Source organism: Pinus tabuliformis, chromosome J (assembly GCF_031772625.1).
Source record: "Pinus tabuliformis cultivar Carrire ecotype Pingquan chromosome J, CPIR1, whole genome shotgun sequence".
NCBI lineage: Eukaryota > Viridiplantae > Streptophyta > Pinopsida > Pinales > Pinaceae > Pinus > Pinus tabuliformis.
Genome location: NC_142295.1, coordinates 1,218,035,007 through 1,218,047,825, shown reverse-complemented (window position 1 = coordinate 1,218,047,825; position 12,819 = coordinate 1,218,035,007).

Sequence of the window (12,819 nt, the reverse complement as noted above, 5' to 3'; positions counted from 1 at the left end):
AGAATCGAACGATTAGTGAATCCCTCAGGATCTTTGATCCTGAGGGATCGCTGCTTTAGCTTATCTTTTGATTATCTAGATACCTCCGTCATTTATGTTATATAAAGGCACCACGCCATTGAGCGGGGGGACGTCTGTTTTTGTAATTCTAAGTTTCAGAACCAACTGTGATCATTGAGTCTCGTTGAGACCTGACTTTGTTATACGTTTGTTGATGTGATTAATATAAAAGACTTGGTGTTCATTTCGTCTCTGCACCTGGAGTAACTTAAGGCAGTGTTCCATTGGTAGCCAAGGGCCCAGCTCCGAAGGACACTTGCTTTTGTATTATTATACTGTGATTTGTGTGTGGTTTGTTTATTTCCATTATTTAAGTAATCTGATACATCTTTTATGTGATATACTATGCTTCATTACAACTGATATCTGAATGCGTTCTTTATCTCATGTCTCTGCATTGTATAAGTGGATCTATCCGAATTGCATCTCTCAGCTATTTCTGTAGCGGAATGTTGGTATGAATGTTATTGTTATCAGATCCATGTGAAATAGTATTTGTAAGACTTGAAAGCAATATTACTTCGTTCAGAAACATAGTCATATCATCCATTACTCTCAGATTGCTGTAGTAGTATAGAACGTGTACATACGGTCGAGGATTGTTGTTCCATTTCATTACCGCTGTTCCATTTCATTACTATTGTTCCATTTCATTACTACTGTTCCATTTCTTTACTGTCGTTCCATTTCCAGACTGCTGTTCCATTTTACTTTCCGCTGCTTGATTTACCTGCCTTTGTTGTTTTTAGTGTGAGAGCAGGCCTAAGGCTGTAGTGAGCCTCAGCAAGACACTGCTTAGCCCCAGACCTATAAGTCCATGCTCTGATTTCCTTTCTTTATCAGTTTCTAAAGGGATGGTTTATTGCTTCCGTACCCTTGACTGATCAACCGATTTGCGTGATTCTATCCTTTGGGTTAGTTTAGTTACAGCCTAGCATCTGTTTCCTTTCAAATCATTAGAACACTATACTACCGAGCATTACTCGGACAAATAGCCTCGGATTGAGCTACTCCTTGCAATAACAAAACGTTCCTGGATTGACTTATTAATGTGGGATAATTAGTGGTGTGAGAGACCCTAGTTACAGCTCTACAATTGTCCTCTGCTCTGTTTTACTGTTTCTGACTACTGAATATTTGATTATGATACACAGGTTAATAATCAACATCTGAAAGATAAAGTAAATTATAAGTTTGCATTGTATACGCGGGTTTCCTTCTACATAGTTGCGTATATACACAGTTTTAACTAACTGAAGTAGCGTATATCATTTGGTTTTGGAAAAGGAATATTTGACTTGATAATACCGATTCACCCCCCCTCTTAGTATTATTTCCAACAATTGGTATAAGAGCAGGTACTTCCGAAGAAGCTTGATCGCTTGGAGGAAGATCCATCATCATGAGCAACTACGCGAGAGAGGCATCTATCAGGCCATCGATTTTTGATGGGACAAACTTCGTATATTGGAAGGTAAGAGTTACTGCCTATCTTCAATCTCTTGGTACATAAGTCTGGGATATCATAGATACAGGGTACTCTTTTCCATCAGCAACTCCTACAGATCCAGCTGAGAAGAAGAAATATGAAACAAATGCAAAGGCAGTCAATACCCTATTAGGATGTCTATCTCAATTATAATTCATCAAGGTTATGCAGTATAAATCGGCAAAAGAAATATGGGACAAGATTGTTCTGAGCTATGAAGGATATGAATAGGTAAAACGAGAAAAACTTCAAACCCTCAGAATTCAGTATGAAAATCTTAGAATGCACAATGATGAAAGTGTGGCTAAATATTTCCTTCATGTAGATGAGATTTTTAATTGTATGAAAAACTTGGGTGAAGAAATAAAAGAGGCTATTGTGGTTGAAAAATTTCTAAGATCTTTGTCCCCTAGGTTTGAATCTAAAGTTTCTACAATAGAAGAAAAAGAGAATCTACGAAACCTTACCATGTCACAACTATACGGGATTCTAACTGCTTATGAAATGAGGAAAGGAGGGCCATCAGATAGGAGAGAAGCTACCTTCAAGGCTTCAGGAAAAGGAGACTACTATGAGTCAGGACATGTGTCAGAAGAAGAAGAAGAATCAAATTTTTTCAAAAAACTTCAACGTGGTGTTGGAAGATTCTGAGGTAAGTTACCCTTCAAATGCTTTGCTTGTGGAAGAGTCGATCACTATGCTACCAAGTGTCCTCATAAGGATAAGGTTGACAAAGGGAAGGAACCCGTTAGATGGAACAAGAAACAGAATGTAACCAAGAAAAGTTACTACACTCATGAAGATAGTGATGGATTATCAAATAGTGACGAAGATGAACGAGGTAATAATTATAAACTTTTAATGGCTTTTGAAGATGATGATTACATGGATGCTATAGATGCATAAGGTCTTTATGAAGAGATTTCTAATCTCAAAATTTGTTTAGAAGAGAAAAATGTGATTATTTATTCTCTGCAATGTCAACTGGCTGAAAGGGAAAAACATCATGAAAAATTGGAATGTGAAATTGTGGGTCTTAGAAAAGAGATTGAGAAAACTAAAGCTCTTAATATTATATTTGTTAAAGGATTTGAAACTCTAGACGAGATTATCAATGTGCAGCGTTCCCCACTAATCAAGACAGGTCTAGGATATAATGAAGAAGCATCTCAAGCGCATAAACCATCCACCTTAAAAAGTTATCTTGATGCAGCAAGGAGGAATGAGCAAAAGCCCAATGGAAATCACCAGGTAAAACAGGGACGATTTGCATCAAGAATAAACAAAGACTACCAGGTAAATCGGGGGCAATCCACCTTAAGGATGAACAAAAGCTACAACTAGCCATAGGTAAAATCTTCTCAATTTGCCTCAAGAATGGATGAAAATGGAAACTACAATCATTTGGCTGGTCGATTTGATAATCGTAGGAGTTTCTTCAATGGCCAATGTTTCTCTTGTCATAACTTTGGCCACAAAGCAGCCCAATGTGTTGCTTATAAGACAATCATGACTAGAGAAGCTCAAAAAAAAAGAAGTATGACTGGGATCACTAAAAGGACCTATAACAATTTTTCCGCCCTTGAAAATAAAATTGAATGTTCTATTTGTAATAACTTCGGTCATGAAGATGCTAAATGCAGGAGCAGGTATCAGAAGAAAACTCAGAAAGAACAAGCCTCAAGTGCCAGAACATGGAGAATGAAGGAACCACAACCAGAAAGATGTGGGATAGCCTTTTATGCAGAAGGACAAGAAAATCAATTGTACATCAACAGTGGATGCTCAAATCATATGACAGGTGATAAAGAAAAACTCCAATCATATAGTTCTTTGGAAAAAGGAAAGAAAGCTTATTTTGGAAATGATACAACTGCAGTCATAAAAGGAAAAGGCACTGTTCAGTTGAAAGAAAAGGTCAAAGCTAGAAATTTTTTGTATGTTGATGGCTTGAAGCATAATCTACTGAGTGTCAGTCAGATGTGTGATCAAGGAACTGAGGTAATATTTCGATCAAATGGATGTAGCGTTTGTGATCTTGATACAGGAAAAACAGTGATCAAAGGCATAAGAACTCCAAATAATTTATACATATTTGAAGAAGGACAACAACAATGCTATTTGAGTAAGAATGATGAACACTGGTTATGGCACCGAAGGTTGGGGCATCTAATCTTTTCACAGATAAGGAAAGCATGCAAATACCAGGCAGTTCATGGTCTTCCAGACATCAAAATTATAGACAATACGATATGCAAATCATGTTAGTTTGGTAAACAAACCAGAACTAACTTCCCTGAAAATGAAGGATCAGCTAGCAGGCCTCTTGAACTAGTCCATACAGATGTATGTGGTCCATTTAGGACAAGGTCATCTTGAGGTGAATAATAATTTATATTATTCATTAACAACTTCTCCAGGATGGTTTGGATAGGACTTATGAAGCACAAAGATGAAGCATTCGAAAAATTCAAATATTTCAAAGCCTTGGCTGAAAACGAATCAGATCACAAAATTAAGTGCCTCAAGTCTGACAGAGGTGGGGAGTTTACCTCAAATGAATTTTTCAATTTCTGTGAAGAACATGGAATAAGAAGGGAATTCTCTATAGCTAGGACTGCTCAGCAAAATGGAGTGGTGGAAAGGATGAGTAGAACGGTTCAACAAATGGCTCATGCTATGCTTGATGAGTCTGGAACTCCTGCAACCTTCTGGGGTGAAGCTGCATTTACCATGGTTGTTATTCTCAATAAAACAAATGTCCGAGTGAACAACACTCAAACTCCTCATGATCTCTGGTATGGTGAGACTCCTTCGGTAAAACATTTCAAAATTTTTGGAAGCAAATTCTATATTAAGAATAATGATGAACAACTTGGCAAACTTGAACCTAGAGCAGATGAAGGCATTCTCCTTGGTTATTCTCCCCACAACAAAGCATATAAGTGTTACAATAAAATACTTGGCAAGATTTTTGACAGCATTGATGTAGTGATTGATGAAGAAGGAAACATTCCTAGGCAAGTAAATTATGAAAATATCGAAGAAGATGAAGACTACCCTTCAAATCAGACTGATGATGAAGAAGAACCTCAAGAGGCACCAGAGGAACAGATAAGGATAGAAGAGAAGACTCCATCCAGGTACGTTTAGAAGAATCATCCAGAATCTCAAATTTTGGGGAAGAAAGAGGCAGGTATACAGATAAGAAGAACAATTGCAGAAGCCTCAAGCTATTTGGTATTGCTCTCCTCCACTGAACCACAAAATCTAAAAGAGGCATGCAAAGATGAATGCTGGGTCAAGGCAATGGATGAAGAACTTGAGCAGATCGAAAAAAATAACACTTGGGAGTTGGTTCCTAGACCAAGAGATAAGAATGTCATAGGGACAAAATGGATCTTTAAAAACAGGTTGAATGAAAATGGGGAAGTGATTAGAAACAAGGCCAGACTTTTTTGTAAAGGGTATGCTCAACAAGAAGGTATAGACTTTGAAGAAACTTTTTCTCTCGTTGCTAGACTTGAGGCCATCTGAATGTTCCTTACTCTCTCAAGCTTTCAGAAGTTCAAAGTATTTCAAATGGACGTGAAATCAACCTTTCTAAATGGAGACTTAGAACAAGAAGTGTACATTGAGCAACCAGATGGTTTCATTCTTGGGAATGATCCAAATCTTGTATGCAGACTAAAAAAGGCTCTCTATGGTCTCAAATAGGCTCCAAGGGCTTGGTACTACCGTTTGGACAAATATCTTCATCAACAAGGTTTTTCAAAAGGATCAACAGATAGAAATCTTTATATAAAAATTGAAAATGACAAATTGCTAATACTTGTTGTGTATGTAGATGATATTATCTTTAGCAGCAATGAAGAAGCTATGAGTCAAAGCTTTGCCTTGGTGATGCAGAAAGAATTCGAAATGTCCTCGCTTGGAGAACTGACATATTTTCTTGGATTGCAAATCCAACAAAATGAAGGCAATATCTTTTTGTCTCAAATCAAGTATCTCAAGCAGATCTTGAAGAAATATGGCATGGAAGATTCACAACCAGTGTGTACCCCTATGGTTACAGGATGTAGCCTCAGTGCAAATGATGAATCTGCAGTAGTGCATCAACCAACCTATAGATCCATGATTGGAAGTCTTGTTTATTTGACAGGAACTCGACAGAAATCATGCCTACAGTGCGAATAGTTGGAAGATTTCAGGAAAATCCTAAAGAAACCCATCTTCAAGCAGTAAATAGAATTTTCATGTATCTTCAAGGAACTCAAAACTATGGCTTATGGTATCCTAGAGATATAGATCTCACTCTACATGCTTATACAAATGCAGATTGGGCTGGAAGTGTGGATGACAGAAAGAGCACAAGTGGTGGAGCATTCTTTATGGGTTCCAAATTAGTGTCTTGGTTTAGCAAGAAATAGAGTTCGATTGCTTTATCTACAGCTGAAGTGGAATATGTGGTTGCTGCATCTTGCTGCACTCAACTCCTTTGGATGATGCAAACTTTGCAGGATTTTCAAATCACTTGTACACCACCTATCTCCATCCTATTTGATAATACAAGTGTAATCACCATTTCAAAGAACCCATTGATGCATTCAAAGACCAAGCACATAACGATCAAGTACCACTTTCTCTGGAAACAAGTGTTGGAACAAAAGGTCAAGTTGGAATATGTTCCCTCTAAGGGACAAGTTGCTGATATACTCACCAAACCACTACCCAGGGAGACATTTGAATAACTCAGACAGAAGCTGGGAGTAGTTGATGCCTCATCTTGCTGTTAAAACTTGTCTGTTTCAGAGAAAAATGGGTGTATGCGAGTTTCCTGAGGAGGATCCGCGTACATACGCCGGTTTGTACAGAAACAATCGCGTATATGGAGGCTTGATGGATATCAGTAGGGACAGGCTCTAGTTGAAGATAGTTTGATATGGGTCTGACAGAGACCATCTGGCACAGGTTCAGGTGGAGCAGATAAACTTCTAATGATGCATTGTTGGCATTATCTTAGAAGCTTTTGGTTCTAGTTCATAGCTGTTGTTGATTTCAGGTGGAACAAATGTAGAGGGAGAATAGAAGGAGATCATGGTTGCTGATCTGAAGGGTAATTGAAAGATGTTGTTGCTATCAGTTATTAGTGACTTTCATAAAGTCTTTTCGTCTCTATGTCATGTATCTCTTTTATCATGTCAAGGTCATGTAACGACCTATTTTGGTTTCCCCACTATGCCTGGGATGAAGATGTAACGTATTTGGTTGTCATATGTAAATTTCTGATGTATCCCCACTTGGTTGAGTGGATGATCGCCACTTGGTTGGGTGATGGATGTATGTATTGAGTCTTTTGGTGATAGGAAGGTCTTTTATGATGTATAAGTCTTGGTTCTTCTTGAAGAACATCTTTTGCAGATCTTGCCTACAGTGAAGGGGAGCATGGTCAGCACAGCATGGAAAAGATTTCAGCATGTACTCAGGGGGAGCTCAACCCTTTGCCCTTGATGTCAAAGGGGGAGAATGACTTTGAGGATCTTGGGGTTGCCATCAAGTGCAAAGGGGAGATTGTTGGCATTATGGCACAGGTATGGAGCTATGGCACAGGTGTTGTCCTTGATGGCAACTCTATCTGGTGACAAATCTCAGTTCAAGCTTTTAGAATGAAGGAAAAGACATATACGCTGGTTCATTTAGACTAAGGCACGTATACACACGGGTTGGACGTTACAAAGGTACGTATGCGTATGCACGCACTTTCAAGCAAGGAAAAGCGCCTATATGTTGGAAAACTTACCTTTACTCCATGGTAGTTAGTCCTTGGTATTTGAACCTATGATTTTGGGCCATGGTATCTCGTCAGAAGTATTGATCCCAAGTATTGGGTCGATGGTATTGTGTTACTATGGTTTTGGACCGTGGTATTGTGGAAGGCCTAAGACTATAAAAGAGGAAGGAGATCATTTGGCAAAGCATCTGAATGAATTGAATATCTAATAAGTGCTAGATCTGAAATATTTGTGATTGGGGTTATGGTGCATATCTGGATCTGAATAAAGGAGGAACCTTAGCGCATAAAGATGGATAAGTTCTATTGATGGGTCATAATATTTAAGCTTGAATGATGGTATCTTTGTATGATTTTGAGCTGTTATATGTGGTGCATGCTTGATCTATAATTCTGATGATATGGGTTAATTAGTGTCTGAATACTTGAAAAAGTGAATTATCTTTTATAGATATGTACACAGGTTCAGTGAAGAGAAAGTGCGCATACACACTGGTCCAGTGAATGAAAGCAACATATACACAGGTTGTTCCAAGCACAGAAGCGTATACACGCAGGTTTTAGGTTGTTGAAGTAGCGCATATCTTTTAATTGTGATCTAGCTGCCTCTATTTATTGTTGCAGTGTTCTGGGTTCAAAATTTGGTGTATGGTTACTGTTACTATGTTCTGGGTACAACTGTCAGATAAGTGTTTACTTGATTCAGTGCTAGTTGGTGAAAAGGAGATTGTTTGATGCAAAAATACTTGATGATTGATTGATGGATCCAGTCTGAAAATTTATGAAACGTGGTCCCTTGAAGAAAGAGAAGGTTGTAGCCTTCAGTAGGCTAGCACGTACATACCAGTATCTTGGCTAGTACAAACGCTAATGGGGTTGTAGCTCCCTTCCTGGAGAAGCTAGAGAACAAGCGAGGGTTGTAGCTCTTTGTAGGTTGTAGCCTGCATACTGGTAAAGGACTGCACCAGAACATTGTAAAAAAAAGTTTCTAATTAACAAAAGATAGAGACGAATTGCAGCAGGTGGTTTTCACCCACATTGGGTTTCCACCTTATATCTTTTGTTCTTGTGTGTGATTTTCCTCTGCTCTGTTTTATTGTTTCTGGCTATTGGTTATTTGTTTCTGATACACAGGTTAATAATCAACATCTGAAAGATAAAGTAAATTATAAGTTTGCATTGTATACACGAGTTTCCTTCTACATAGTTGCGTATATACGTGGTTTTAATTAACTGAAGTAGCGTATATCATCTGGTTTTGAAAAAGGAATATTTGACTTGATAATACTGATTCACCCCCCCCCCCCCTCTCAGTATTATTTCCAACATGAATCATTATTCGTCAAGTCAATAATCTTTTCTTTTCATACTTAATTTATATACACTACTTTAATGAAGGTAATTTGTGTGTACACGCAATTGTGTTTAAGGAAACAAGCATATATCCAACAAACTAATGATTTAGTTAATTCATCATATGTTGATCTTTAATATGTGGATTAGTTCTTTATTAAACATTAAATAGTAACCATGTGCAGTTAATAATAGAATGAACCATCACACGTAAGTGACAGACATGAACACCAAGATTTAAGGTGAAAACCCAATGTGGGTGAAAACCACCTGTTGCTGTCGTCTCTGTCTTTTAATAATAAGAAAAACTATTTACAAAAATGTACAGGTGCAGGCTCATACCAGTACGATGTTGTAAACATATTTTCTTATTATTAAGAGAAGGTAGTAAATTTCTGCAGGCTCATACCTGCAGAAGTTTACTACCTTCTCTTGTTCTCTAGCTTCTATTGGAAGGGAGATACACCCCCCTAGCTCTTGTACTAGCTGATACCTTTAATAGTACGTAGGCGCCGACCTACAGAAGGCTACAACCTTCTCTCTTCCTCCAAGGACCATGTTTCATAAATTTTCAAACTGGATGCTCCTGGTACACAACAATACACATGAAGGTCTCGTTTCATCTAATTTTCATACTGGACCCATTATCAACATTGAAGCTCAAAATCAATCACCGCTGCACTACAACCATCAAATACATCTGCATTAACGAATCATTGAAACTCAATAATAAATCTATAAATCACCCAAAACTGAATCATTGAAAGCCCATCATCACTAAAGAAAATCACAATCAATCAATTTGAACATTTGGTATACTGTCATCAAACTGCAGTCACCAGAACACAGAGCAGAACCCAGAATTCTGCAACAACAGTCAGATCCGCCTGTAACTTCAAAGATCATATTACATAATGTATACACAAATTAGATGTGTTGGACTAGCGTGTATACACGCTTTTATCAAAGCCAACTAGCATATATGTCTGTAAATATTAATTCATAATTTAGCAGCTATTCCAAACTTCTGTTATACCAAGATCATAACATTTACAAAACAACACATGCACTAGTATTCAGATCTAGACTATACATGATCAAACCATATAATGATAATTCATTTCAAGACTTAAGATCCCGATCCATCATTATATCTTATCACTCATCAACTACTAAAGTTCATCCTTGGTTTAGATCAAACAAAGCACCATAAGCCGATAACCTGCATACTGGATCTCACACTTCACCAAATATTCAATGCTTTTCCCCTTTGGCCTAATGATCTTCTCCTCCTTTTATAGTTTTAGGCCTTTCTCAATACCATGGACCAAAACCACTTAGGACCAATACCTTGGACCAAATACCTAGGGTCAATACCTCTGACCAAATACCTTGGACCAATACCATGGATCAAGATACCATGGACCAAATACCTTGGACCAAAAACTTAGTTTTCCAAGATATACGCGCTTTTCCTTCTGTGAAAGTGCGTGTGTACATTATATGCTCCTTTTATCCTGTTAACCTACGTGTATACGCAGCTTGGTCAAGGTGAACCTGCGTATACCTCTCTTTCTTCATTCTTTGTAGCCTGAACTGTAATTCTTTGCTATTGTCATGCTGTACTATGATCTTTCATCTGAGTGAGTTGCCTTCTGAACTGATTCCTTGAAACTGCCCTACATTTCATCACATCTAGAAACACAACTTTCATGCATTCTGTCACATCTAATATATCTTCTATAGATTCATCTAGTTACCATATACAAGTGAGTTGTTCTGCTACAAGTGGGTTGCCATCAAGTACAACACATGCATCGTAATGCCAACAGATATTTCTAGAAAAATATAAATATCATGATCTTAAAGAAGAAATATTTAGAATGAATCAAAAATAATATGAGGGCCTCGGGGATCTAATAGAGAGGTTCAAGTATAATGTTATGGGGGGGAACTACATCATTTAGGATCTGACACACTAAAAACCCTCTTACTTAGAACAATTAGGGATGAGTGGATTGATATTCTTCATCTCATGAGTAGAGGTGATGTATACCAATTATCATTTGAAGAAATTTGTGAAACATGCAAACACATATCAAGAGGAAGGGAAAGAGTAAGTAAATTAGCATCAAGATCGGTAGGTCAAGCTAAACTTAGAAACTTGTTTGATAACGTTAGAACATAAATTATTAAAAATATAAGTGAACAAGTAGAAATGTTAAGAATACAAAATGAGAAAAAAAGATGTTGATACTTGTGTTGTCCATGCAAAATCACATCATGTTAAATATTTCCCCTCATTACCAAGGTTGAAGGAATTTTACCAAGAGGACAATGGATCAAGTCAATTTCCAATCCAGCTATGTTATGTAGCTCTAAGAGGACTATGGTAGCCTATTCAAACTGATATAATGCAAAAGCCTAATTCAAAATTTCAAGCTTATGCACATCCATATCAAAGTAATTGGAACACACTCTTTCCTTGGAAACCTTAGCCATATCAACCCCAAAACCAATCTTGGGAACAAGGCTGACAAGGAACTTATGGGAGCCATCCACAATATCCTCAATATTTTCCTCAATATCCTCCATACTCAACTCCATGTTATCCCTAACATCCACCTCCACCATAACCACATCCATCTCAAATATCCACTCCCACTCAACTACCTATACCACCATTTCCAAAACCACACAACGAAGTAGCTTAGCCCACTTACAATGCTGAGGTACATGACTTCCAAATATCTCCTCTTGATCTCAATGGTATTCTTATCAACTCAGCAAGAATATTACAAAAAATAGATTTTGTTGATGCCATTGAAGGAAAACATGCAGAAAAATAAGATTCAAATGAGAAGACCAAAGAATCATAGGTTCCACTTGATGAAGAGAAGACATCAAAATCAGAGTTGTGGAAAACTCCCTCATGGTTACCATAAAATCCTCCATGTATTCAAGAGAAAAATCAGTAAAAAGTGGAAGATTTTAAGGTCATGGTAGAAGTAGACATGAAGAATGATCCAGATAAGTAAGAAAACCAAGGGCATCAAATTTATATTGAGGTTTGTTTCTAGAAAATCAACAAGATGGAGTATCACTCTCTTGTTCAACTGTGCTTGATACTTTCAAAGTCAAAGCATTTGGTCTCTGAAATTCAAGTACATGTCAAATAATATATTGCAAGCCTACACATCAATTTATCTATCATCTTGATGTGCACATGGCTCCATTGAAAGTATTCCTACACTTGAAAATGATTTTGATTTTTCAAGTAGAGTAGGATAGGAAAATAAGTAAAAAATGAAAAATAAGAGAAAAAATAAAAATCTTAGGTGAAACCCTCATTTGAGGCCCTGGGATTGGCTCATTGATTGAAAACCTCCATGAGGTGGTCAATGGGTTGGAAAAAAATAAAAATGGGAAAAAAGAAAAGATCCTAGTTGAAAACCTCCTTTGAGGCGCCTAGACAGACCTACTAGTTGAAAACCTCATTGAGGCAACTAGTACACCTAGAAGAAAAAAGAGTTTTAAACTAAAAATATTTGCTCCATGTATCTCTCTCACATGAATGCAGGTGTTCTCCAACCTCTGCAAGAAACAAAAACAAGTTAGCCACCAAAAGAAAAGTTGATCACAAGCCTAGTCAAAAGCGATCAAATTTTGACTTTCTCCTCCTTTTCTTAAATTCTCCAACAGGACCAAGGTCATGTCAATCCATCACCCTCATCTATTTCCACCATCCACTCATCATTCCAAATATTTTACCACTCATTTTCCTTGTTGTCCTAAAATACTACAGGAATGCTTTGTTTTACTACGAGAAACATAAATACATAGAGCATAAATTATTTTTGTCATATCTTGAAAACCATGCATCCATTTTCCAAGCTTTTTTAGGTGGAGATGCATATGGATGATGGCAACATGCTCAAGCGATTTTCGAAAATACCAGTGCACAGTTTTTGAGAAATTGGCCTCCATCACCTACATCCATGTTTGAATTTTCTCGATATTCGTGGATCCATTTACAAATTTGTTTCATGGGGAGATGCAAATGGATGATGATAACATGCCCAAGAAATTTCAACAAATTCCAGTGCACGATTTCCAAGAAATCGAC